The 5802-nt window shown below is 45.9% G+C and overlaps 1 long non-coding RNA gene across 1 annotated transcript; it reads right to left on the reverse strand.

Moving 5' to 3' along the window:
* Nucleotides 1–2547: 2547 nt before the first annotated feature.
* On the reverse strand, nt 2548–4678 carry LOC119340686. Its single transcript, XR_005164648.1, has 3 exons — nt 4416–4678; nt 3096–3142; nt 2548–2854 (listed from the first exon to the last, which is right to left on the reverse strand). It is a non-coding gene; the product is annotated as an uncharacterized LOC119340686 (long non-coding RNA).
* Between the last annotated feature and the right edge of the window lie 1124 nt (nt 4679–5802).

The raw sequence follows: 5802 nt of genomic DNA on the forward strand, positions 1-5802 counted from the left end.
TCGAGAAATTCATGCACGCCCTTAATGTACTCGGAGGTGTGTCTTGAACCGTACATCCATTGCTGGTTCATCTGCGTGCATTATATATAATTAAGTGTGGCAAAAATCATTACAGAACATCATGAATAGATAATTAAGTGACCAAATTAATAGAAGTTCATCATCACATTAAAACCAAAGTACATACATAGTTCTCATCTAACAACATAAAGCTCTGCAGAGCATCTAAATTAATTAAACCATACATTGAAACTATGTAAAACATTTCAATGCGAAAACAAATGCGATCATAATCGCAACCAATGTAACAACTGATCCAACGGCATAATGATACCAAGCCTCGGTATGAATGTCATATTTTCTAATCTTTCTAATCTTCAAGCGCATTGCATCCATCTTGATCTTGTGATCATCCACGACATCCGCAACATGCAACTCCAATATCATCTTCTCCTCCTCAATTTTTCTAATTTTTCCTTCAAGAAATTGTTTTCTTCTTCAACTAAATTTAACCTCTCGACAATAGGGTCGGTTGGAATTTCCGGTTCAACAACCTCCTAGATAAATAAAAACTATGTCACGTTGGTCGGCATAACTGTCATAAACAATAGATGAACCAATAGTTATGAAAAGATAATATATACCACATCCGAATCATAGACAGGACGAGGGCCGACGGGGGCGGATACCAAAACCATCGCACTATATAAGATGCAATAATAAAAGTAAGAAAATTATACAAGTATCTATATATATAAACATACAAGTAAGATTTTTTTCCTTCCAGAAAGAAGATAAGAACAAGAGGCTCACCACGGTGGTGCCGGCGACGAGATCGGCGCGGGCGATCGACGGCGGTGAAGACGGGGACGGGACGTGATGGACCGCTAAACCTAGACAAATATTGAGGAAAATGGAGCTTGGAGATCGAGCTTGGAGAGGAGAAAGCATAAGTAGTGTGGCTCGGGCATTCCATCGAACACCTCGTGTGCATAGGAGGTGAGCTAGAGCACCACAAAGCTCTCTCATCGCCGGCCACGAAAAGCAGAGCACTGAGAGTGCTCTACTCGCGGGCGTATATATAGGCAATTAATTGGTCCTGGTTCGTGGCTTGAACCAAGACTAAAGGGAAGCCTTTGGTCCCGGTTCAGGCCACCAACCGGGACCAATGGTGGTGGGCCAGGACCAAGGCACATTGGTCCCGGTTCGTCCCACCAACCGGGACCAAAAGGTCCAGACGAACCGGGACCAATGGCCCACGTGGCCCGGCCGGCCCCCGGGGCTCACGAACCGGGTCCAATGCCCCCATTGGTCCCGGTTCTGGATTGAACCGGGACTAATGGGCTGACCCGGCCTGGACCAATACCCCCTTTTCTACTAGTGGAGCCACCTTTTGGGGCTTTACTCAAAAGATCTAGGGATGACATGGATGGATTGGGAGGCCCTCATGGGGGCCCCAAGGGGTGTGGCCGGCCACACTTGGGGCTCCATCTTGGAGCCCCTCTTGTTCCTTGGTTTCACTCTTATGCCCTTGAGGAAGAACTTCATTCATGTGCATTTTGGGTTTTTGTGTTAAACTACCCTACCCCTTAGGATTTCCTATAAATAGAGGTGGAGGGGCAGCCCTCCACACTCACTCTTTCTCACATATAAGTGCCATGCATGATCTGGCTTCTCTCTCCCTCCCAGCGAAACTTCTTCGTAGAGCCAAAAGGTTGTCTGGGTTCCGGCAGGAACTAGTTCTGGACGGCGAAGCCCTGCAGGCAGATAACACCGTATGTGTGCAACTCTGTAGAGAGATCATAGTTTCGGTCTTAGTTCGTGAGTGCCTCCTGAAGGGCTGTCCGTGTGACCATCCGAGTTTCGAAGGTCCTCCCGAAGGGCTGTCCAAGTGACCATTCGAGTTTCGGAGGTCTTCCCGAAGGGCTGTTCGACCGTCTCCTGGAGGGCTGTCTGAGGAGCAGATGAGGGTATACATCCTCGCGGTTGGGAGGTTGTAAATCCTAGCTGCGGGGATCTGCACCGCCGTTCGTCATCGACTCTACTTCCCGCTGCGCTACGAGTCGGTAACGAAAAAGATCAAACCATGTATGTAGTCTCCATAGTGGTCCTGGGCTGGTGCGTAGGTCGGAAAATTTTAGTTTTCTGCTGCGTTCCCCTTCACAGGGGTCTACAGGTTTACTTAGCCTACAAGTTTACCTAGCTAGTTTAACAGATTTCTAACTTAAGAAACACAGGGATCTCAGTAGCAGCGTTCAAACCGATTGCTTTGCCTTTGGCATGCAGAGTGAGATAGAGGTGGATAAGAAGTTCAAAATGTCTAAAAAGCATGGTTGCTCTGCCTCTAATTTATCTTCAGAAGATCAAATCAAAGAGTTTATGAGCACAAACTATTCTTGCTACTTAAGTCCTCCGTCCAATAATATAGGATCGTCTTGCAAGATAAACACTGAGGGAGTTCAAAATGTCTAAAAGTAGCAACTACAAAATAGTGTAACAACAACTACCAATCAAAATAATGAACTATCTAGCATGAGACAAGCAGTGTGATAATTATGAAAGCTGGGAGATAACTAGGACGCAACTGAAAGTTTGCCACTTGATACCGTCGCCGTAGATAACAACGATGGTGGGAAGTTGCTATATGCGTGAGTACAATCGACACCGTGTTGAAATGTTCACTCCCTCAAACTGGAATCTCTGGAGGTCCAGGGTGAAATAGCCTGCATCATGACAGCCTCCATACTTATATAGGAGCAAGTACCTCCCTGTTGAACCAATGAAGAAGTATTGATAGTCCAGTAAAATTCTCTTCTCTCTCTGCCACTGGCTGGAACTCCCTCCATTGTTTTCCCTAATGGTATATTTGATGTAAGATGTGTTAAATGCACGCACAAACATCCCAGGCCTGCCTTCCCCTCCCTCCACAATGGCTAGTCCGAAGGCACATATAAGAACAAACAAATTTGTATGACGAAATGATGCAGTGGATTACAGAACTCCTCACTTGTCCACTAGCACATATAAAAAATTAACTTCCTACTTACAGTGGAAAGACAATCTTATATGAATGTGTTATTATAAATAATGCTAACCATGAAGTCTTCTTCCATATAACAAAGGAGTGACGAAAACAAAAAACCTGTAATTCAAGTACGACATGCAGTTAGTTAATTATTTGCATGTCAACAGTTCTAATGTCTAGCTACAGATCTTCAAAGTAAAGATTGTGAACTCTATTAGACATGATTATATCAATTAGACCAAATAGAAAATAATTCAATATATTGTATATCCGTTAAACGAAGTTCAATCTATCTTCTGATTATTAGTGTTTCAGTTAGGTGATTAGTCCTTCTACGGCCGCCGGTTAATAGGTGAGCCATGACTTTTTACAGTAAAAAATGCAAAGGAAATAACAGGTTACTCCATTGATCTAACTAGTAGTGAATGAGCTAGTGTAGGTTACTCCATTGAATGAACCCAACTGGTGTATATATATGGACGCAGCCACCACCAGTGGATACAGGTTCTAGTCAAATCAGACTCACCTATTAACCGACTTGGACTACAAATTCCTAATCCTGGCATTATACTCCTACCAACGCAGCTAGATAGCTAGGACAAGTCCTAGTCGGACTCAAGTTAGTATTTTTTCTAATCTAATTATACGGCCACGTTGGTCATACCTTACTAATTCTGGCCGGACACTAATAACACAAGAAAAGCAAATCGACTCAAGCTAGTTTTCCTAGACTACTACACCGATGTAGATTTGTAGACTAATAAGTTTGGATTAAGCTAACAATGTTTACTGCTACTGTACGCAGCCAGGGTAATGACCAGACTTCATGCATGAGTACTTCACAAATAAGCAAGCAAGCATATGTGTACATAGACACAGAACAGGAGTAACCGCCACTTAATTTGCTGATCCATTACCAACAGTTAGTTTACTCTGTTCTGTCAGGTGAGGCTCCTAGTTGCATATGTATTATTGCTCTAGTACTAAACTACTAATCAGCAGCAGCAGCAATAGACAAATCAAGCATGTTTGTGTCAAATTTTGCAGGTTGACATGTTATTACATAAAAAAAACACTGAAACTTTTATAGCATACCACATCACATCCATGACCTCTTCTAAGAAGTTCCATATTTTTCAAAACAGAATGACAACATATATATGATCCTAGGAGCAAACAATAATATGATTTGGCGCTATTAATATCAACATAATACAGCAATCACTATGCAGGCAGAGTATTAGTCACGCTTTTGTGTGATGCGTGGGTGTTCCTAGTACTAGCAGCAATGGAGGCCGGAGCTTATGCAACAGCGGAGACAAGGATGAAGCCACAAGGAAGGAAGGAACCAAGTAAGTAGCAGCAGCATAGTGCGGATTGGAGTACGAACCTCCCTCGGCACCAGCTTCATCTCTCACCACAGGAGCAGATTCAGGGCTGAACCCCTCGAAACCTCTGGGAAACGAGCTGCAGGCCGAAAATTCAGAACAGCAGAACCAAAACTCCCAGCACCAACTGGAATGCCTAACAAAATTTACATGGACAAGGTTTTGGTTGCTCGCGCCGGAGGAGTAGCATGGCAAGGAACAATCGAATCAATCAATAGCATGGGAGAGGTCAACCTGAACCTGAGCGGGTGGGTCGCCAGCGACCTCCGCCCTGCGACGGGCCAGCGGATGAGGGCGGCGCCGCTCGCTTCGCCGGGACGGGCTTCCCAGCGCCGGCGGGGAGAGGGCTCGGCGCGCGGCCTCGCCGTGGTCCGGGGGAAGTCGGCGGGGGAGGGAGCGAAGCAGAGTGGGCGGAGAGAGAGAGAGGGGGAGAGAGAGGTCGTCGCGAGCTGGCGATGGATTTTGATTGGTGGGCCGGCTGGATTGTGTCTTCTTCGTGGGTTGATCTGGGACTGGAAGGGAAGGTGCGGGCGACGGATGCAGGGGAGAAGGAGAGGGAGAGGCTGGGGATCACCGGTGGGGAGGTCGCCGGGGGTGGTGGGCGGCAGCGGCGGCGGCGTGGGATGGGAGGGAGACGAGGGGTGAATCGGGAGAAGAGAGGGGATCTGGATCGAGGGTTGGGTGTTTTTTTAGACAAACAGTGATGGGTGGATCGGGGTGAGTGGTGTGGGAATATACTAGTAGCGTGGGCAGCTGACCTGCGCAACAGCTATTCACAAAGTAGTAGCGCAGGTTTATAACTCTGGCTACTACTATGGCATGTCTCGGGGGGCACAACAAAGACCACTTAGTAGTAGAGAGGGTTAAAAACCCGCGCTACTACTATCAACTTAGTAGTAGCGAGGGGTAAAAACATGAGCTACTAGTAAGTAGCAGTAGCGAGGGGTATAAACCCACGCTACTAGTAAGCGTCCGTGTACAATCTTTTCCCTAGTAGTGATATGATGCTGCCTAAATTGGATACATTTATTTTGCTTACAAATGAAGGGCCTAGCTTGAAGAAGGATGAATATTGAAGCAAGAACAAGCATGGAGTTGATGGCACGCGCAGGGGAAACAAGAACGGAGTTTCCGGTGATGATTTCAGGACTTTGAAGCCACCATAATGAGTGCATGAAGCCTTGGACGAAATATACAAGATGCCACTTCATAAATTTCGTCCAGAGGCTATTCTAGGTGTTGCGTCACCTTATTATTGGGCCAGACCCATGTAATTTCAAAATACTTGAATATAGGTTGTTTTTAGAGTCCGTATGTGTGGGGAAACAAGAGTTAGGGTTGGTTTCGGACCCCTCCTCCAAGGGCCACGAAATTCCCCCCTCTTCTTCC

The sequence above is a fragment of the Triticum dicoccoides genome, chromosome 7B, assembly GCF_002162155.2.
Source record: "Triticum dicoccoides isolate Atlit2015 ecotype Zavitan chromosome 7B, WEW_v2.0, whole genome shotgun sequence".
Classification (NCBI taxonomy): domain Eukaryota; kingdom Viridiplantae; phylum Streptophyta; class Magnoliopsida; order Poales; family Poaceae; genus Triticum; species Triticum dicoccoides.